The sequence below is a fragment of the Pongo pygmaeus genome, chromosome 8 (genome assembly GCF_028885625.2).
Source record: "Pongo pygmaeus isolate AG05252 chromosome 8, NHGRI_mPonPyg2-v2.0_pri, whole genome shotgun sequence".
Lineage (NCBI taxonomy): Eukaryota > Metazoa > Chordata > Mammalia > Primates > Hominidae > Pongo > Pongo pygmaeus.
Genome location: NC_072381.2, coordinates 108,504,698 through 108,527,312, shown reverse-complemented (window position 1 = coordinate 108,527,312; position 22,615 = coordinate 108,504,698). Strand labels below are relative to the sequence as shown.

At 45.0% G+C, this 22,615-nt stretch overlaps 1 protein-coding gene and 1 pseudogene across 1 annotated transcript in view; one reads left to right on the top strand and one right to left on the bottom strand.

The window, feature by feature from the left end:
* The window catches only part of NT5C2 (5'-nucleotidase, cytosolic II), a 186,881-nt gene that overhangs the window by 55,885 nt on the left and 108,381 nt on the right, over positions 1-22,615 (top strand). The window lies entirely within an intron of this gene.
* LOC129006769 (hsc70-interacting protein-like) lies at positions 5,697-6,786 on the bottom strand (annotated as a pseudogene).

The following is a 22,615-nucleotide window of genomic DNA, read 5'->3' as shown; positions in this document are numbered from 1 at the left end:
AATGACTGCCCTGCTGGGTTTCAAACTTGCATGGGGCCTGTAGCCTCTTTCTTTTGGCCAATTTCTCCCTTTTGGAATGGGAATATTTACCCAATGCCTGTACCCTCATTGTATCTTGGGAGTAAACTAACCTGTTTTTTATTTTATAGGCTCACAGGCAGAAGAGACTTGCCTTGTCTCAGATGAGATTTGGGACTGTGGACTTTTGAGTTAATGCTGGAACGACTTAAGACTTTGGGGGCCTATTGAGAATGCATGATTGTATTTTGAAATGTGAGGACATGAGATTTGGATGGGGCCAGGGGCAGAATGATATGGTTTGGATCTGTGTCCCCACCCAAGTCTCATGTCAAATTATAATCTGCAGTGTTGGAGGTAGGGCTTGATGGGAGGTGATTGGATTAGGGGAGTGGATTTTCCCCTTTGGTGCTGTTCTCATGAGACCTGTTTGTTTAAAAGTATGTAGCTGTATTAGTCCTCTCTCACGTTGCTGTAAAGAACTATCTGAGACGGGGTAATTTCTGAAGAAAAGAGGTTTAATTGACTCAAAGTTCTTCAGGCTGTACAGGAAGCATGGCTGAAGAGGCCTTAGGAAACTTACAATCATGGCAGAAGGTGAAGGGGAAGCAGACACATCTTCACATGGTAGAGCAGGAGAGAGAAAGTGAAGGGGAAAGTACTACACACTTTTAAACAACCAGATCTCATGAAAACTATCATGAGAACAGCAAGGGGGATGTCTTCCCCCATGATCCAAGTAGCTAGGATTACAGACATCTGCCACCATGCCTGGTTAATTATTATTATTATTTTTTTGAGGTGGAGTTTCGCTCTTGTTGCCCAGCCTGGAGTGTGATGGCGCAGTCTCAGCTCACTGCAACCTCTGTCTTCTGGGTTCAAATGATTCTCCTGCCTCAGCCTTCTGAATAGCTGGGATTACAGGCATCCACCACCACATCTGGCTAATTTTTTTTTTTTTTTGAGACAGAGTCTTGCTCTGTCGCCAGGCTGGAGTGCAGTGGCGCGATCTCGGCTCACTGTAACCTCCACCTCCTGGGTTCAAACGATTCTCCTGCTTCAGCCTCCCAAGTAGCTGGGATTACAAGCACGCACCACCACACCCAGCTAATTTTTGTATTTTTAGTAGAGACCGGGTTTCACCATGTTGGTCAGGATGGTCTCGATCTCCTGACATCGTGATCCACCCCCCTTGGCCTCCCAAAGTGCTGGGATTACAGGCATGAGCCACCATGCCTGGCCCGTCTGGCTAATTTTTTGTATTTTTAGTAGTGATGGAGTTTCACCATATTGGCCAGGCTGGTCTTGAACTCTTGACCTCAGGTGATCCACCCACCTCGGCTTCCCAAAGTGCTGGGATTGCAGGCGTGAGCCACCATGCCAGGCCATGGTTTTTTAAAAAATGAATGAATTATATTATATTCATACAATGGAATACTACAGAGCAATGAAAATATACGATTGCTATGTTTCTTACAAATATAATGTTAAGTGAAAGAAGCCAGACAGAACCTGGGAGGCAGAGGTTACAGTGAGCCGAGATTGTGCCATTGCACTCCAGCCTGCTCAACAAGAGCAGAACTCCTTAAAAAAAAAAAAAAAAGAAAGAAAGAAGCCAGACAAAGGCATGCATACTCTATGAGTCTATTTATATAAAATTCAACAACAGGCAAAAAACCCACATCTTTGGAACTGGAAATCACACTAGTGATTATTCATTACTAGTCTGAATGATTAGTAGTAGGAGGTGAGGCATTGTCTGGGAAGGATCATGTGGTGAGTTTTGAAGCTTCTGATTGTATTTTATTTTGTTTTGTTTATTTATTTTTTGAGACAGGGTCTTGCTTTGTAATCCAGGCTGGAGAACAGTGGCCAAATATTGGCTCACTGCAGCCTTGACCTCCCAGGCTCAAGCCATCCTCCTACCTCAGCCTCCAGAGCAGCTGGGACTACAGGCATGAGGCACCATAACTGGCTAATTTTTTTAAATTTTATTTTTTGTAGAGACAAGGTCTCACTATGTGGCCCAGGCTGGTCTAGAACTCCTGGGCTCAAACAACCCTCCCCACTCAGCCTCCCAAAGTACTGATATTATGGGAATAAGCCATGGCATCCAGCCAGGTTTTATTTTATATCATGATTTGGGTGGTGGTTACATAGACGTGTTTATTTTGTGAAAATAATATATGCATTTTTCTTCTTTCTTTATTTCTCTCTTTGTTTCCTCTCTTTTTCTTCTTTTTTTTTTTTTTCTTTCAGAATCTTGCTCTGTCACCCAGGTTGGAAATGCAGTGGCATGATCACGACTCACTGCAGTCTTGACCTCCAGGCCTCAAGGGATCCTCCCAGCTCAGCTTCCCAAGTAATTGAGACTACAGGCCTATACCACCACACCAGGCTAATTTTTTGTAACATTTTTCTGTGTGTTTGTGTGTGTGTATATATATATACATAGATATATATTCTAAATATATTATATATTCTAAACCAAAAATAAAATTCTAAGCCTCTCATCTGACTGAGTGGGCCCCTCCTCTTGGCCATGGTGATGCCAAAGTAAACCTGAAAAACTAGTTCAGGCCTTGATGGGAAGGGGAGGATCCAACATGCCTCATTAAACTCTCCCTTCTCTGGAATTCAGGCACAACTAACCAACATTAACATTAAAATAGAGATCTTAAGAGTGACAAAACAGACTCTTTGTAGCAATAAGATACCATATTCTAACCAGACTCTAGTATAGCATCACATGAGAGATAGCAGGCCCTGAAAGAAATTAAAGTATTTTACCCCAAAATATACTTCTTTGACATATTTTGACATGGCCCTGTAGAGTTGTCTCCAGTGGAGAAAATCTACATTCTGTACAGAATCTCCTTTCCTTTCCAGTTTTTTTTTTTCCTGATCCAGGAGAGATTAGCTGAGAATCTAGCACCTTTTAAAAGTCTGATTAGATAGCATTTGCCATCTACTGCTTCTAAGGGCAGTCACCTATGAGACTTCATCTACATAATAAGAACCTTGGTCCGCACAACACTATATATATATATATATATATATATATATATATTTTTTTTTTTTTTTTTTTTTTTGAGACAGAGTCTTGCTCTGTCGCCCAGGCTGGAGTGCAGTGGCGCTATCTTGGCTCACTGCAAGCTCTGCCTCCCAGGTTCACGCCATTCTCCTGCCTTAGCCTCCCGAGTAGCTGGGATTACAGACACCTGCCACCACACCCAGCTAATTTTTTGTATTTTTTAGTAGAGATAGGGTTTCACAGTGTTAGCCAGGATGGTCTCGATCTCCTGACCTCGTGATCCACCTGCCTCGGCCTCCCAAAGTGCTGGGATCACAGGCGTGAGCCACTGCGCCTGGCCACAACCCCATATTTTAACTCAGGTACTGCTTTCTATTGATTCTAGGTCTTAAGATAATAACTTTTTTTTTTTTTTGAGACGGAGTCTTGCTCTGTTGCCCAGACTGGAGCGCAATGGCATTGTCTTGGCTCACTGCAACCTCTGCCTCCTGGGTTCAAACAATTCTCCTGCCTCAGCCTCCCAAGTAGCTGGGATTATAGGCCTGTGCCACCATACCCAGCTAATTTTTGTATTTTTAGTAGAGACAGGATTTCATCATGTTGGCCAGGCTGGTCTTGAACTCCTGACCTCAAGTGATCCACCTGCTTCAGCCTCCCAAAGTGCTGGGATTATAGGCGTGAGCCACCATGCCTGGCCATTAACTTTTAATTCTTTCAACCAATTGCCAATTAGGAAATCTTTGGATCTGCCTATGACCTGGAAGCCCTTGCTTCAAGTTGTCTTGCCTTTCCAGACCAAGCCAATGTACACCATACATACATTGATTGATGTCTGGCTGTTACTTCTGTCCCCCTAAAATGTGTAAACCAAAAATAAAATTCTAAGCTCCCCAGCCAACTGAATGGATCCCTCCTCATGGCCAAGGGGATTCTAAAGTAGACCTAAAAAGCTAATTCAGGCCATGATGTGAAGTGGTGGTTTGGACATGCCTCATTATACTCTTCCCTTTGGAATTCAGGCACAACTGACCAGCATTAACATTAAAACAGAGATCTTGAGTGACAAAACAGACTCTGTAGCACTAAGATATCAAATTCCAACCTGACTCTAGTATAGCATCACATGATAGATAGCAGTCCCTGAAAGAAATTATTTTACCTGAAAACATGTTTCTTTGACATATTTTGAAATGGCCCTGCAAAGTTGTCTCTTTTGGGGGAAAATATATACATTCTGTAGAGAATCCCTTTCCCTTTCCAGGTCTTTTCCTGATCCAGGAGGGATTAAGAGTCTAGTACTTTTTTGGGTCAGATAGGAGACATTTACCTTCTAGTCTCTCTGATACCTGCTACCTGGAGGCTTCATCTACATAATAGGAACCTTGGTTTCCACAACCCCTTATTTTAACCCAGACACTCCTTTCTATTGATTCTGGGCTTTTAAATAATAACAACTTAATTCTTTCAACTAATTACCAGTCAGAAAATCTTTTGAATCCACCTGCCTCACTTTGAATTGCCCTGCCTTATTGGACACCCCCACCCCTGCCTCACTTTGAATTGTTCTGCCTTATTGGACCAAACCAATGTATATCTTTTTTTTCCCCCATGTGGAAATAATATGAAACATTTATTAGACATACTGGACAAAAACAGAACTAAGTACTCCAACTCTACTGCAGCATTACCAAAAAAATCATCCTTTCACCACAGTGTAAGATTTAAGGGCAACCTGCCCAAGGAGACATGTTATATAAAACACAGCAAGATTGCTGCTGCCCTGCCAAGTACTTCCAGTCCCTACCTAGGTCCTACTGAAATACTGGTGGTCCCAATTAGCTTTTTTTTTTTTTTTTGAGACGAAGTCTTGCTCTGTTGCCCAGGCTGGAGTGCAGTGGTGCGATCTTGGCTCACTGCAAGCTCCGCCTCCTGGGTTCACGCCATTCTCCTGCCTCAGCCTCCCGAGTAGCTGGGACTACAGGCATCCGCCACTATGCCAGGTTAATTTTTTTGTATTTTTAGTAGAGACGGGGTTTCACCGTGTTAGCCAGGATGGTCTCGATCTCCTGACCTTGTGATCCACCCACCTTGGCCTCCCAAAGTGCTGGGATTACAGGCATAAGCCACCACGCCCGGCCTGAAATAACTCTTTAAAGAAAAAGATAAAGCATTTAAAAAGACAAGTCAAAATACTTCAGGAACCACATATCCAACACAAACTTTTTCCTCAAATGAGTTATGTTTGCCTCACAGTAATAAACTTTTATTTCACTCAAATTACAGCAATAATCTTCCATACATAAGTATCTTCCCTGCCCAATAATTCAAAGGAAAAAAAATCCAAAATGATTAGTGAAGAAAATTGTAAGAATTAACAGACCCTTTAAATTTATTTTAAATATTTTTGAGGTTTAAAAAGTGCTTAAAGTTTGCCCTAGTAGGAAAACATTATCTGAATGAATACCCTAATGGCAAACCACTGTAAAATGCTTCAGCTACATTTGGGGGAGAGGGTAGAGATTATCTTCAAAGCACCCCAGCTCTCTTGATGAGAAGGTCAGCAGTACACTGGTTTGTATCATTGCAACATCCGTAAGGTGATGTAGATTGCTTTTCCTTCAGAAAGGGCTTTATCAGAAAGGCATTAAGCTTGACCTCCAAATTTGGCTGACAATTTACTGATAAGATTCATAACCTTTGGGTTGCTCTGGTATTTTGACATATTTGCTGGATTCTGAGCCACATCCTGGAAGGCCACCATAACTTCTGGATCCTGAATGGCTGCAAGAACCTCTGGATCACTAAGAATTTCATTGAATCCAGGCATTCCGGCCATTCCAGGCATGCCCCCTCCGATTCCAGGCATTCCTCCAGGAAAGTTACCAGGCATTCCCCCAGGAAAGCCACCTGGAAAAGAGCCATACTGAGCTCCTGACTGTCATCTGGCTTCTTCCTCCCTCTGGGCTCTCTCATGCTCTTCTCGAGCCTTCTTAACTCTTTCTATCTTTCTTTGATCTCTTGCTCTTCACGTTTTCGCTCATACTTTCTCTGATGTTCTGCAATTTTCTGTGCCCTAGGTTGAACTTCTTCCAGCATTACACTAGCATCTTCACCATAATCCAATTTACAGGCAAGGGCAAGATCATGGGCTCCTTCTTCCCAGTGGCCTAGAAGTTTGTGTGCTTTCCCTCATCACTTGTAAGGCTGAGCTGAATCAGGATTTATTTCAATGACTCTGTCACAGTCTTGGATGGCAGCATTTGGCTTCTGTAATTTGATGAAGACACTGGCCCTCTTGGCATACAAAATAGCCAAGCGAGGATTCAGCTTGATTGCATCTGTGAATAAATCAATGGATTTCCGCGGTTCACCATCATTTAGGGCTTCAATAGCAGCCACTTTCTTATCATTTGCCTGATCCATCATCACCTCTGTTATCCCATTTCTTGAGAGGCATCAGTGTCTGGTTCAATCACACCTTAATTATCAATTTCTAGCTCACTTTCCTTACGTGATGTTTCGTCTGCCTTTAAGTCTTCCTCTACCTTCTTACTATCAAGTTTTTCTTCTTTGGTATTTTCTTCTGATTTAGCTTTCTAGTAGTGGGTGGTACTTTACCCCGTGCTCTCCACCCACTCCCTCAGGAAGCTCATTTCCTCGGTGTGAGGAACGCTCAGATCCTGCTTACAAATTTTCACAAAGGCCCGAAACTCATTCATTTTTCAGGGGTCCATGGTCAGGAGGCGGTGTGTGAAGCTGAGGGGCTGCAGCCCAGTTCCAGGCCCAGATGCTGGCTTGGTGTGACCATGCAGAAGGGCCAAACCAATGTATATCTAAATGTACTGACTGATGTCTACCTGTAACTTCTGATCCCCTGAAATAAATAAAATCAAGCTGTAACCCAACCACCTGGGGCACATGTTCTCAGGACCTCCTGAGGCTGTGTCATGGGTCATGGTCTTCACATTTGGCTCAGAAAAAATCTCTTCAAATATTTTACGGAGTTTAGTTTTTTTGTTTTGCTTTGTTTTTTCCTTTGAGGCAGAGTCTCGCTCTGTCAGCCAGGCTGAAGTGCAATGGCACTCTTGAGTAGCTGGGATAACAGGTGCGTACCACCATACCCGGCTAATTTTTGTATTTTTAGTAGAGACAGGGTTTCACCATATTGTCCAGGATGGTCTTGAACTCCTGACTTCATGTGATCCACCCACCTCAGCCTCCGAAAGTGCTGGGATTACAGGCATGAGCCACCAGGCCCGGCCTGAATTTGGCTTTTTTCATCAACAATATTATTCTTCATTTTAAGAAAAAGAGAAAATGGCAACATTGAAGAACCCAAAAACAGTACGTGAATTTGGCTTATCCAGATATAATTTTTTTTTTTTTAATCCTGCAGGTTTCCTCAACCAGGTTATATGGTTGAAAGGCAAGTCTCCTGGAAAACTGATAGAATGAAACAGGGGGCTTTTTCTGGACCTCCACTAAAGAAAGGGTAGCAAGGCTGGGCGCGGTGGCTCACGCCTGTAATCCCAGCACTTTGGGAGGCTGAGGCAGGCAGATCACGAGGTCAGGAGATCGAGACCATCCTGGCTAACATGGCGAAACCCTGTCTCTACTAAAAATACAAAAAAAAAAAAAAAAGCCGGGCATGGTGGTGGGCGCCTGTAGTCCAGCTGCTTGGGAGGCTGAGGCAGGAGAATGGTGTGAACCTGGGAGGCAGAGCTTGCAGTGAGCCGAGATCACGCCACTGCACTCCAGCCTGGGTGACAGAGCGAGACTCCACCTCAAAAAAAAAAAAAAAAAAAAAAAGAGTAGTATGGCACTGAACAGGGAGGCCTACATTTGTTTGACTCTCTAGTCTGTATCTCTTTCTACCCTTTTATCCTAATACTCTGTGTATTAGTTTCCTACTGCTGCTGTAACAAATTATCATAGATTTAGTGGCTTAAAATAACACAAATTTACTATCTTACAGTTCTGGAAGTCAGAAGTCTGAAGTGGGCTTCAATGAGCTGAAATCAGGGTGTCAGCAGGGCTGCATTCCTTCTAGAGACTCTGGGGAGCAATCGGTTTTCTTGTGTCTTCCAGCCTCCAGGGGCCTCCTGCATTCCTTGGTTGGCAGTCTTCTCCCATCTTCCTAGCTTGCAGTGGCAGGTCAGATCTTTCTCACATGCATCACTTGGACCCTGACTCTCTCTTTTCCACTTTCCCATTTTAGGATCCTTGGATCCACCTGGAAAATGCAGGCTCTTCTTCCTATTTAATATCATCTAGTTAGCATAGTTAATTTCATCTTCAAACTTAACTCTCTTTTGCCACGTAATTGTAACATAATCACAGGTTCCGGGGATTAGGCCATTATTCTGCTTACCACGCTGCTAAGGTTAGATGCGGATCCTAGTACTTTACCCATCCTTTATCTTATAAGCATGGATGGCTAGTACCTGACCAAAGAATTAGTTGAAATGCACTCTTTTGTGTTTGGTGAAAGTAAAAGTTACAAACTCAACTACTTGCCACTCAAATGAAAGATTTATTTATGCTGAACCCAAGATGACTCTTGTTACAACAGGAGTGCTCTAGGTGTCAGGTAGGGAGGACCCTAGTATCACAGGCTTACGTGTGAAGAGACCACCAAACAGGCTTTTTGTGAGCAATAAAGCTGTTTATTTCACCTGGGTGCAGGTGGGCTGAGTCCGAAAAAGGAGTCAGCAAGGAAGATAGGGGTGGGGCCATTTTATAGGATTTGGGTGGGTGTGGAAAATTACAGTCAAAGGGGGTTTTTCTCTTGTGGGCAGGGGTAGGGGTCACAAAGTGCTCGGTGGGGGAGTTTCCAAGCCAGGACGAGGAATTTCACAAGGTTAATCACTCAGTTAAGGTGGGGCAGGAACAAACCACAATGGTGGAATGTCATCAGTTAAGGCAGGAACTGGCCATTTTCACTTCTTTTGTGATTCTTCACTTGCTTCAGGCCATCTGGATGTATATGTGCAGGTCACAGAGGATATGATGGCTTAGCTTGGGCTCAGAGGCCTGACATTCCTGTTTTCTTATATTAATAAGAAAAATACCATAAAATAATGTTGAAGTGTTGGGGCAGAGAAAATTTTGGGGGGGTGGTATGGAGAGATAATTGGTGATGTTTCTCAGGGCTGCTTTGAGCGGGATTAGGGGTGGTGTGGGAACCTAGAGTGGGAGAGATTAAGCTGAAGGAAGATTTTATGGTAAGAGGTGATATTGTGGGGTTGTTAGAAGGAGCATTTGTCATTATAGAATGATTGGTGATGGCCTGGATATGGTTTTGGATGAATTGAGAAACTAAACGGAAGATACAAGGTCCGAATAAGAGAAGGAAAAAAACAGGTATTAAAGGACTAAGAATTGGGAGGACCCAGGACATCCAATTAGAGAGTGCCCAAGGGGGTTCAGCATAATTACTTGCTTGGTTGGTGAGTTTTTGGGCTCTATCCTTGAGATTTTTTATGTTGTCATACACTAGGACAGATTGATTTAGGTAAAGACAACACTCTTCATTTAAAAATATAGAGTCCTGTTTTTTTAGCAGTGAGTAAGTCAAAGCCTTGGTGATTTCAGAGGAAAGAGAAATGCAAAGCTAGCAATTGTTTGTTAAAGAAGGATAAGAAATGGCTAGGAGAGAGTGGAGTGAGATTGATAGTGTGGTGGAGATAGCTAGGGAGAGGTAGAGGGTGGCGTAAGAACAGGAATGAGAAAAAGAGTGAGTATGAAAGTAAAGAATAGGACTTCATCAGGGTGGAAGTATCAGAGTATGCCCTGTCATCAAAGATCACCCATCCACTCCAAGAGGGAGTCAAGAGTGGCAGACTGGGAATAGTGTCAGGAGATATCCGCTACAATGGTTTGCAGGAAAAGTGTAAACCGGCAGTATAAACAAGGGCAGGGCATTTACAAGTAGTTGAGAATGGTGAATAGGAGTATGACTAGACAGAAGATAGTAAGGATGACAAGTTTTTGGGGTGCAGTCCAAGTAGTGGGGGTGACTGTGTAAAGCCCTGTTATAAAGAGTATGGTAAGGAAGATGAGACCTAATAAAAATGAAAGGATGTATTAGCCTTATAAGGGTTACTTTTATCCTTTAGGAATGCAGGTGAGTTTAAGGGAAGTAGGAGAGAGTACATGCAACTCCCAGGAGGGAGAGGAGAGATCAGGCTGGCTGTCCGATGGACACAGCTTTATTCTGGATCAGTGAACCTAATGGGGAGGGTCCTGCAGGCAGACGGCAGTTGGGGTACTATAGATGACTAAGTAGGGTCCAGTCCCTCAAGGTTGTAGAGTTTGAGGGGTCAGATTCTTAACAAGAACTGATTGTCCAGCTAGGGTGTCTTCATATGGCTGGGAATCTGGAGTAGGCAAGAGAAGATTAGCAGCCTGGCAAGTTTCCTGTCTAGCCTGCTGGAGGACTGGAAGATAATCACCTAGAGGGCTGGTGTCTGGAATGAGACTGGGGCCTAATAAAAAGGAGCATCCATACAAAAGCTCAAATTGGGCTGTACTCTGTAGCATCCTGAGGACAGACCTGAATTCTGAGAAGGGCAAGTGGTAAAAGTACTGTTCAGTCCTTTTTTTTTTTTTTTTTTTTTTGAGACGGAGTCTCACTTGTCTCCCAGGCAGTGGCGCGATCTTGGCTCACTGCAAGCTCTGCCTCCCAGGTTCCCGCCATTCTCCTGCCTCAGCCTCCTGAGTAGCTGGGACTACAGGGGCCTGCCACCATGCCCTGCTAATTTTTTTTTGTATTTTTTAGTACAGACGGGGTTTCACCATGTTAGCCAGGATGGTCTCAATTTCCTTACCTCGTGATCCGCCCACCTCGGCCCCCCAAAGTGCTGGGATTAAAGGGGTGAGCCACCGCATCCAGCCTCAGTCCTTTTTAAGTTGGAGGCTGAGCTTGGTGACATGTGTCTTTAAAAGACCATTAGTTCTTTCTACCTTTCCTGAGGATTGAGGGTGACAAGGAGCATGAAGTTTCCATTGAATGCCCAGGGCCTGGGAGACTGCCTGAGTGACTTGACTAATAAAAGCTGGTCCGTTATCAGACTGTATAGAGGTGGGAAGGCCAAATTGATGAATTCTGTCTGATAGAAGGGAAGAAATGACTGCGGTGGCCTTCTCAGACCCTGTGGGAAAGCCCTCTATCCATCCAGTACAAGTGTCTACTCAGACCAAGAGGTATTTTAGTTTCCTGACTCAGGGCATGTGAATAAAATCAATTTGCCAGTCCTGGGCAGGGGCAAATCCCTGAGCTTGATGTGTAGGGAAGGGAGGGGGCCTGAACAATCCCAGAGGAGCAGCAGAATAGCAGATGGAACACTGAGAAGTGATTTCCTTAAGGATAGATTTCCACGATGGAAAGGAAATGAGAGGTTCTAAGAGGTGGGCTAGCGGCTTGTAACCTACCTGGAAGAGGTTAGGAAATGACGACAGATTAGAATGGGCCTGTGAGGCTGGAAGGAGATATTTTCCTTAGTCCAAGAACCATTTGCCTTGTGTGGGAAGAGACTGATAGGTGGAAGTTTCAGTGGGAGAGTAAGTGGGAGTGATGAGAAGGAGAAAAACTGGCTGTGAGTGACAGAAGTTGGAACGCTAGCTGCTTTTTTAGCTACCTTATCAGCATAAATATCGCCCTGAGCGATGGGATCTGATGCCTTTTGATGGCCCTTGCAGTGAATGACTCCAGCTTCCTTTGGAAGTAAAGTGGCCTTGAGAAGGGTTTTTATTAAAGAGGCATTAATGATGGAGGACCCTTGCATAGTGAGGAAACCTCTTTCAGCCCATATAACAGCATGGTGGTGCAGGATATGGAAGGCATATTTAGAGTCAGTATAAATATTGACGCGTAGTCCCTTTGCAAGAGTGAGGGCTCGAGTTAAGGTAATGAGTTCGGCTTGCTGAGAGGTAGTGGAGTGGGACAGAGCAGTAGCCTCAAGGATAGATGTGGAAGATACTATAGCATAGCCTGCCTTTGCTGGTGAGTGGCAATTAGGCCTGGTGGAACTGCTATCAATAAACCAAGTGTGATCAGGGTGAGGAACAGGAAAGAAGGAAATATGGGGAAATCAAGTGAATGTCAAGTGGATCAGAGAGATACAGTCATGGGGGTCAGGTGTGGCCTCCAGAATGAGGTGGGAGGCCAGATTGAAGTCCAGGCCAGTAACAATGGTAATTGTGGGAGACTCAATAAAGAGTGAGTATAGCTGAAGGAACCGTGGAGCATAAAGTGTATGCATCAGGTTTGAGGAAAAAAATAGATTTTGGAAGTTATGAGAACTGTAGAGAGTGAGTTGAGCATAGTTTGTGATTTTGAGGGCCTCTAAAAGTATTAATGTAGCAGCAGATGCCACACACAGATATGAGTGCTAGGCTAAAACAGTAAGGTTAAGTTGTTTGGACAGAAAGGCTAAGGGTGCGGTCCCAGCTTTTGTGTAAGAATTCTGACTGCACAACCCTGTACTTTGGCTGTGTGTAATGAAAAGGGTTGGGATGAGTTAGGGAGAGCTAGTGTGGGAGCAGCCTTTAGGGCTGTTTTTTAAGGAATGGAAAGGGGAGTGGGGAAAGGATTTAGGATTTATGAGGTCAGCTAGGTTTCCTTTTACGAGTTTATATAATGGTTTAGTCAGGATGGTAAAACTAGGTATCCAAAGGCAGAAGTACCTAACCATACCTAGGAAGGAAAGAAGTTGTTTTGTAGAATGGGTTGGGGTTTTGGAGATAAGCCAGACATGATCAGCAGGGAGAGCACATGTGTTTTTATGAAGAATTATGCCAAGATAGGTAATGGAAGAGGAAGAAATTTGGGCTTTTGAGGGAGATACACAATATCCTTTTGAGAATACATGTTGGAGGAGCAGAAGCAGGTCCTGTTGGGAAGATTTGTAGGAGGGGCTATAAAGTAGAAAGTTGTCAAAATATTTAATAAGGTGAGAAGCAGATGGATGGAAAGAAAGTAAATCATGAGAAAGGACTTTACTGAAGTAATGGGGGCTGTCCGTGAAGCCTTGCAGCAGTACAGCCCAGGTAAGTTGCTGAGACTGATTGGTGTCAGGGTCAGTGTAAGTGAAAGAGAAGAGAGGCTGGGATGAAGGGTGCAAAGAAATAGTAAAGAAAGCATGTTTGAGATGCAGAACAGAATAACGGGTTGTGGAGGGGTTGTCGAGGGAAGTATTGAGGATAAGACAGTATATGGGTTTGTCACCACGGGGTGGATAGGCAAAACAATTTGGTTGATAAGGCGCAGATCCTGAAGTAACTTGTAAGACTTGTCTGGTTTTTGGACAGGTAAAATGTGGGAACTGTAAGGAGAGTTTATAGGTTTTAGAAGCCCATGCTGTAGCAGGCGAGTGATAACAGGCTTCAATCCCCTTAAAGCCTGTTGTGGGATGGGATACTGGCGTTCAGTGGGGTAACAGTGATTAGATTTTAGTGGGATAGTAGTGGGCGTGTGATCGGTTGCCAGGGAGGGGGTAGAGGTGTCCCATACTTGTGGGTTAAGGTAGGGGGATACGAGAGGAAGACATGAAGGAGGCTTTGGGTTGGGAAGAAGGGTGGCAATGAGATTTGGCTGTAGTCCCAGAAGAGTCAGGGAAGCAGATAATTTGATTAAAAAGTCTTGGCCTAATAAGGGAACTGGGGCCAGGCGCGGTGGCTCACGCCTGTAATCCCAGCACTTTGGGAGACCGAGGTGGGCAGATCACGAGGTCAGGAGATCGAGACCATCCTTGCTAACACAATGAAACCCCGTCTCTACTAAAAATACAAAAAAAAATTAGCTGGGCGTGGTGGTGGGCGCCTGTAATCCCAGCTACTCGGGAGGCTAAGGCAGGAGAATGGCATGAACTCAGGAGGCGGAGCTTGCAGTGAGCGGAGATCGCACCACTGCACTCCAGCCTGGGTGACAGAGCAAGACTCCATCTCAAAAAATAAAAAATAAAAAATAAAATAAGGGAACTGGGCAGGTGGGGATAAATAAAAAAGAGTGCATAAAATAATATTGTCCAAGTTGGCACCAGAGTGGGGGAGTTTTAAGGGGTTTTGAAGCTTGGCTGTCAATACCCACAACAGTTATGGGGGCAAGGGAAACAGGCCCTTGAAAGAAGGTAATGTGGAGTGGGTAGCCCCTGTGTCGATTAAACAGGGGATGGACTTACCCTCCACTGTGAGAGTTACCCAAAGCTCGGCATCCATGATGGTCCAGGGGGCTTCCAAGGCGATCAGGCAGCGTCAGTCTTCAGCTGCCAAGCCGAGCAGATCTGGGAAGCAGTCAGTCAGAGAGCCTTGGGCCAGAGCTTTAGGGGCTCTAGGAGTGGCTGCCGGGTGAGCTGGGCAGTCTGATTTCCAGTGGGTCCCTGCACAGATGGGACACGGCTTAGGATGAATCCCGGGCTGCAGGCATTCCTTGGCCCAGTGGCCAGATTTCTGGCACTTGAAGCAAGAGCCTGATGGAGGAGGTCCTGCAAGAATGCTTGACTGCTGCGGCTTAGGCAGTTTGAAGTTCTTGTGTGCTGGAGGTGTGGCTGGGTTTTGTCTCACAGCAGAGGCAAGTAATTGTAACTCAGAAATGCGTTGCTGTCTGGCTGCCTCCTATTATTGTACACCTTGAAGGTGAGGTTGATTAACTCCTGTTGTGAGGTTTGAGGGCTGGATTCTAACTTTTGAAGCTTTTTTCTAATGTCAGGAGCTGACTGGGTGATAAAATGCCTATTTAGAATAAGCATGGCCTTCTGACCCTTCAGGGTCTAGGGCTGTAAAGCATCTCCGGGTTGCTGCCAAATGAGCCATGAACTGGGCTGGGTTTTCGTCTTTACCTTGGGTAGTTTCTTTAAGCTTGTCATAATTAACAGCTTTGTAAGCTGCCTTTTTAAGCCCATCAACTAGGCAAGAAATCATGTAATCTCACCTAATTATACCTGGGGAATCTGCCTGATAGTTCCACTGGGGATCCTCTTGGGGAACTGCTCTAATGCCTTCTTGAAGGTCTGGCTTCTGAAGCTGGTGGTTGTCAGTGTGAGATTGGGCTAGAGAAAAAACTCTTTCCTGTTCATTTGGGGAGAGGGTAGATGTTAGGATGACATTTAAATCACTCCAGGTTAAATTGTAGGACAGAGTCAGATATTGGAATTCCTGTATATAATTAGTGGGGTCTTATGAGAAAGAGCCTAAACACTGACTGATCTGAGAGAGGTCTGATAGAGAAAAAGGCACAAGTACCCTGACTATGCCTTCAGCTCCAGCCACCTCTCTAAGAGGAAATCGTTGGGCAGGTGGGGGAGAGCTAGTCATGGAACAAAACTGTAAGCTTGACTGGATGTGAGGAGGAGAGGTGATAGAAGGATTATAGGGTGGAGGAACGGAGGCTGAGGAAGAAGTGGAGCCTGATTCAGCCTGGCGGAAAGCAACCTAAGGAGCAGTCTGGGGAGGAGGGGAGAGGTCAGATGGCTTGGTAGAAAAGGAAGATTGGAAAGACTCAGCGATGCTTGGGGTTGGGACTGAGGGGACAGGCGGTAGGGAAAGAAGCAGGATTTGGGACGAATTGCATTGGGAACAGAGACTAGGGAGGGAACGAAGTATGAAAAATGCCTGGATGTAAGGCATCTCAGGCCATTTGCCCATTTTTCAACAAAAATTATCTAGGTCTTGTAGGATGGAGAAATCGAAAGTGCTGTTTTCTGGCCATTTAGAGCATTTATCAAGTTTGTATTGGGGCCAAGCAGTGTTGCAGAAGAAAATAAGACATTTAGGTTTTAGGTCAGGTGTGAGTTGAAGAGGTTTTAAGTTCTTGAGAACACAGGCTAAGGGAGAAGAGGGAGGAATGGAGGGTGGAAGGTTGCCCATAGTGAAGGAGGCAAGCCCAGAGAAAAGAGAGAGTAGACACATGGAGAGAAGGGGTGGGGGGGTACTTGCCCCCCAGGGGAGGTGGTGCTTGCCACCCAGGGAAAGTGGTACTGGCCACCAAGGTGAAGGATCAAGGCCAGGCGTCCCCATGGTGATCAGACACTTCTGAAACGTGTGTAAGCGTCCCCGCAGTGATTAAACACCAAGGGAAGACTGTCTTCCCAAGTCCGTGACCACAGCCGGAGTTTTGGGTTCACAGATAAAATGCATCTCCTCTGTCTCCACCAGAAAAGGAAAGGAACTGAAATTAAGAGAAGGGAGAGATTGAAGGGTGGTGCCAAAACTGAAAGGAGAAAGAGGTTGAAGGATAGTGAGAGAGGTTGGAGAAGAGAGTAAAAAGAGGCCGCTTACCTGATTTAAAATTGGTGAGATGTTCCTTGGGCTGGTTGGTCTGAGGACCTGAGGTCGTAGATGGATCTTTCTCATGGAGCAAAGAGCAGGACAGGGGATTGATCGCCCAAGGGAGGTCCCCAGATCTGAGTCACGGCACCAAATGTCACGCATGTCCGTGTGAAGAGACCACCAAACAGGCTTTGTGTGAGCAACAAGGCTGTTTATTTCACCTGGGTGCAGGTGGGCTGAGTCTGAAAAAGGAGTCAGCAAGGAAGATAGGGGTGGGACAGTTTTATAGGATTTGGGTGGGTGTGGAAAATTACAGTCAAAGGGGGTTTTTCTCTTGTGGGCAGGGGCGGGGATCACAAAGTGCTTGGTGGGGGAGCTTCTGAAATTCCAGGAGAAGGAATTTCACAAGGTTAATTGCTCAGTTAAGGTGGGGCAGGAACAAATCACAATGGTGGAATGTCATCAGTTAAGGTAGGAACCAGCCATTTTCACTTCTTTTGTGATTCTTCACTTGCTTCAGGCCATCTGGATGTTTACATGCAAGTCACAGGGGATATGATGGCTTAGCTTGGGCTCAGAGGACTGACACCTAGATCACGGTGGGCTTGGAAAACGGTCTTAGTTTCAGGGACTGCACCCTATTTATGCCAATGAAATACCAACATTGATGCCTAGCATCTGACATCTGAATTGGAGCCACAAAAGGTGCTGAAGAGACTAATACTGGAAGGTGAGGTGACATAGGGATTTATAATCCCTGATCCTGCAACAGTGAGTTTCTTTGGGTCAATTGTATACTTTTTGTAGTACTCAGAAGATTATTTTTCAAGGTGGCCCTTTGGGCTAGCAAACAAGAAAGAGACACACAACGTCAATGTTGCCTGGGCAGCAGGCGGCAGGGGGTGGCTCAGATTGGCTATTACCATGGCAACATTGATTGCTGTCACAAGCAGGGGTGAGGCAGATAGTTAACATTTTCAGAGAACACAGGGACTACTTGCATCAGAATTACTTAGGAATTTGTTTAAATTTCGAATTCCTAGGACCCAAGGCCAGAGATTCACGATTGGTAAGATTGAGATATGGTACGGAATCTGCCTTTTAGAAAACTCCCCAGGCAACCATGCCTGATGAAATTTGAGAACCACTGATTAAAAAAATACAGTGCATCCCTGTTACAAATCCCCACATAAACCCATCTCACCAGAGCCATTTTCTTGCTTACAAAGGCCTTACAATCTTTAAAAGACGCAGTGAAGGTGCTGATCTTGTCAGGCCTCTGAGCCCAGGCCAGGCCATCGCATCCCCTGTGACTTGCACGTATACATCCAGATGGCCTAAAGTAACTGAAGATCCACAAAAGAAGTAAAAACAGCCTTAACTGATGACATTCCACCATTGTGATTTGTTCCTGCCCCACTCTAATTGATCAATGTACTTTGTAATCTCCCCCACCCTTAAGAAGGTACTTTGTAATCTCCCCCACCCTTAAGAAGGTTCTTTGTAATTCTCCCCATCCTTGAGAATGTACTTTGTGAGATCCACCCCACCCGCAAAACATTGCTCGTAACTTCACCGCCTATCCCAAACATATAAGAACTAATGATAAACCATCTCCCTTCGCTGACTCTCTTTTCGGACTCAGCCCACCTGCACCCAGGTGAAATAAACAGCTTTATTGCTCACACAAAGCCTGTTTGGTGGTCTTTTCACACGGACGCGCATGAAAGATCTAGGAATTTATACTGATAAATGCCCAAGTTTTTTGAGTGCTAAATGTTTAAGTAGGTCTTTCAAGATTTCAGCAAGCATGGAACTTTTTTCTTTCTTTCTTTCTTTTTTTAATTGAGACAGGTCTCACTGTCACCCAGACTGGAGTGCAGTGGCTTAATCATGGCTCACTGCAGCCTTGACCTCCTGGGCTCAAGCGATCCTCCCACTTTAGCCTCATGAGTAGCTGGGACTACAGCTACAAGCCATCACAACCAGCTAACTGTTTTTTTGGTTTTTTGTTGTTTTTTTTTTGAGATGGAGTCTCACTCTGTCGCCAGGCTGGAGTGTAGTGGTGCGATCTCAGCTCACTGCAACCTCCACCTCCCGGGTTCAAGTGATTCTCTTGCTTCAGCCTCCCGAGTAGCTGGGACTATAGGCGTGTGCCACCATACCCAGCTAGTTTTTGTGTTTTTTATAGAGATGGGGTTTCACAATGTTGGCCAGGATGGTCTTGATCTATTGACCTCGTGATCAGCCCGCCTCAGCCTCCCAAAGTGCTGGGATTACAGGCATGAGCCACCATGCCCGGCTGCCAGCTAACTTTTAAAAAAAATTTTTTGTGGATATGTGGTCTACCTATGTTGCCCAGGCTGGTCTTGAACTTCTGGGCTTAAGCAATACTCCTGCCTCAGCCTTCCAAAGGGCTGGGTTTACAGGTGTGAGCCACAGTGCCTGGCCTAGAACTTTTTTTCTAAGTAACATCTATTAATATCTCATAGAGCTGTCATACCAAAATGTGCTCTGAGACTCCCAAGGTAAATTTCCCAAATTGGGAAATTCAGCTCAAGATCACTGTGAAGGACTAGGGTGGGATCCAAGAAGGGGACAGCATGAACCAGGACTAGAGAGGATGGCTAAGGTGCAGGACTAGGTTCTTTATACCACTGAGACATACCGTTTTCTCTCTTGCAAGGACAGACTCAGGACATAAAGAACACCACCAAGAATATAGGCTTCCTGATGTTTCTGAGAATCACTGCTGTCATGAGCCAGTCTCTAATGGTGAATTAACCCCTCATGGGGTTAAGAACCAGTTGAGCAGGCCTAGCGTGGTAGCTCACACCTATAATCCCAGCACTTTGGGAGGCCAAGGCAGGCAGATCACTTGAGCTCAGGAGTTGGAGACCATGCTGGCCAACACAGCAAAACCCCATCTCTACAAAAAATACCAAAATTATCCGGGTGTGGTGGTGTGTGCCTGTAGTCCCAGCTACTTGGGAGGCTGAGGTGGGAGGATGGCTTGAGCTCAGGAGGCGGAAGTTGCAGTGAGCCGAGATTGTGCCACTGCACTCCAGCCTGGGCAACAGAGCCAGACCTTGTCTCAAAAAAAAAAAAAATTTAAGAACCAGAAGATTAGTGGATGTGTGACATCCAATGTGTTGTTTCTCTATTTCTCTAATACTACTCTTAACCCAAGGCTTAGGCATATTCAGTTTTGCTAGTTGTAGTGGACACTCTTGGCTACCTACTTAGCATCCACTGTCCACCCCTTCTGCCCATGAAAAATTCCAGTTTTGCTCAGGTATCCTCTCCATCCCCAGCCCCAGGGACAATATCTAATTTGTTGGTGTATGATCCTTCCTTGGCAATGACTTTTAGTCTGAGGGGTCTGCATGTTTCCTAATTCATTCCAATTAGGTTGAAAGGAAGGACTGTTGTGGAGGAGAGGTGTCTGTGCTTTGTCGACATGAGGGAGGAAACTTGAAGCCATCCTACACATCGTAAGATGAAGCAAACTTTCAGGACTACAGGGCAGAGAGACAAAACTTGGTCCGGTTTTTTTTTTTTTTTTTTTTTTTGAGATAAGGGTGTCATTCTGCCACCCAGGCTGTAGTGTGGTGGGCATATTTTCCTCTCACTGCAGCCTCTACCCCCCAGGCTCAAGTGATCCTTCCATTTTAGCCTCCTGAGTAGCTGGGACTATAGGCACACATGACTACACCCACCTAATTTTAAACATTTTTTGTAGAGACAGAATTTTGCCACGTTGCCCAGGCTGGTCTCGAACTCCTGGGCTCAAGCCATCTGCCCACCACAGCCTCTCAAAGTGTTTGGATTATAGGCATGAGCCAGCGCTCCTGGCTGAAACATGGTCCTTAATGGCAATATTGATTACTGAATATTTACCCCAGAGCGTACCATACCTCTGAACTTCCTTATTATTTAAGCCATTTTAACTGGGTTTCTTGTTACTTGTGATCAAAAGTTTCCTAATGTCTGTGGTCACCGGTTTGCCTTGCACTCTCTGGTTCATGCAATTTTTTTTTTTTAGACTGAGTTTCGTTTTGCTCTTGTTGCCCAGGCTGGAGTGCAATGGCACAGTCTTGGCTCACTGCAACCTCCGCCTCCCAGGTTCAAGCGATTCTCCTGTCGCAGCCTCCTGAGTAGCTGAAATTACAGGCACCCACCACCAAGCCCAGCTAATTTTTGTATTTTTAGTAGAGACAGGGTTTCGCCATGTTGGCCAGGCTGGTCTCAAACTCCTGACATCAGGTGATCTGCCCACCTCGGCCTCCCAAAGTGCTGGGATTACAGGCTTGAGCCACCATACCCAGCGGTTCATGCGATTTATATGTAAAATGTAAAAAAGTAAAAGCAGAGAGAAGACAATGGCTTGTGGGCTGACAGAATCAGTGGTATGTGGGCTAAAATGTGTTTTAGGTAAAAGCTGTTGTGAGCGAACTGTGTCTTCTTCCTGAGTCGTCACGTTTTTTCAGTTTCCACAAGTGTCCACATCCAGAAAACAAATTCATTAAATCAGCTTTTATTTGCATTTCTTATCTCAAAAATAATTATATGTTTGTTTAACTTCTTGTTAGCATAGAAAATTGTTTACTGAGGTAGATATGGAATGCCAAGATGAGAAAATTAAATCAATTAGGAAATGCTCTCACTGACAAATCGTAGAAACTTACCTGTACGTACCAGAAGAACTGGCTTTTCGAATAGACAAGTAAATGCACTTTTTCATTCTGACATGAGTTCACCTGAGGCTTTGGTGTTTTTTTTGTTTTGTTTTATTTTGTTTTGTTTGTTTGTTTGTTTGAGACACAGTCTCACTTGCTCTGTTGCCCAGGTGAGAGTGCAGTGGCACGATCTCATGATCTCAGCTCACTGCAACCTCCGTCTCCCAGGTTCAAGTGATTCTCCTGCCTCAGCCTCCCGAATAGCTGGGACTACAGGAGCATGCCACCATGCCCAGCTAATTTTTGTATTTTTAGTAGAGTTGGAGTTTCACCATGTTAGCCAGGCTGGTCTTGAACTCGTGACCTTAAGTGATCCTCCTGCCTTGTCCTTCCAAAGTGCTAGGATTACAAGTGTGAGCCACCGTGCCCAGCCTGAGGCCTTAGTTCTAATACAAGCGCTGCTAAACCCAAATATGTGAAATGCTCAGGTGGGCTGAACTGCTCTGGTGGAGGGATATGGGTTCTGGTTGCACAGGGAAGAGGTGTTTCATTTTAAGTGCGGCAACTTATCATTTATTTAGATGGATATTTAGAGGCTAAGGTTGGAATGGTTGGTGATATTTTAGATCTACCTGGAAACAAACTGTACTAGTGATTTGCTCAGGTTCCTTATATAAGAGAGGGCTGCAGCTTCACAGGGTAGAGGCAGGAATGTAAGAATGAGAGCTGGCTGGGCCTGGTGGCTCACGCCTGTAATCCCAGCACTTTGGGAGGCCGAGGTAGGTGGATTACTTGAGGTTAGGAGTTCGAGACCAGCCTGGCCAACATAGTGAAACACTGTCTCTACTAAAAATACAAAAATTAGCCAAGCGTGGTAGTGTGTGCCTGTAGTCCCAGCTACTTAGGAGGCTGAGGCAGGAGAATTGCTTGAACCCAGGAAGTGGAGGTTGCAGTGAGCCGAGATTGGGCCACTACACTCCAGCCTGGGCGACAGAGCGAGACTCCATCTCAAGAACAACAACAAAAAAAATGAGAGCCCTGGTTTGCTTCTTTTTTTTTTTTTTTTTTGAGATGGGGTCTCGCACTGTTGCCTGGGCTGGAGTGCAATGTGGCCATCTCAGCTCATTGCAGCCTCCGCCTCCCGGGTTCAAGCAATTCTCCTGCCTCAGGCTCCTGAGTGGCTGGGATTACAGGGGCCTGCCACCACGCCTGGCTAATTTTTTGTATTTTTAGTAGAGATGGGGTTTCACTATGTTGGCCAGGCTGGTCTTGAACTCCTAACCTCGTGATCCGCCCGCCTTGGCCTCCCAAAGTGCTGGGATTACAGGTGGAAGCCACTGCACCTGGCTCCTTCTTTTGTTTAAATAATTTAATCCAATTTACAGCACCGTAAAAGGCATTAAAATAAATTCTACTCACTATCCCGTCGCACAGTCATTTAGTTACTAATTAATTTATTAAAAAGATATATAGGGAATCCCCCAGTGTGTCAGACCCTGGGCTAAGTGCTGTCTCCCTCTCAGTGAACAAGACAGACTGTCCCTGCCCTCTTGGAGTTTACAGGAGATATTGTGAAGGCAGATATTAAAAACATATCACACAAATATTTCTTTCATTG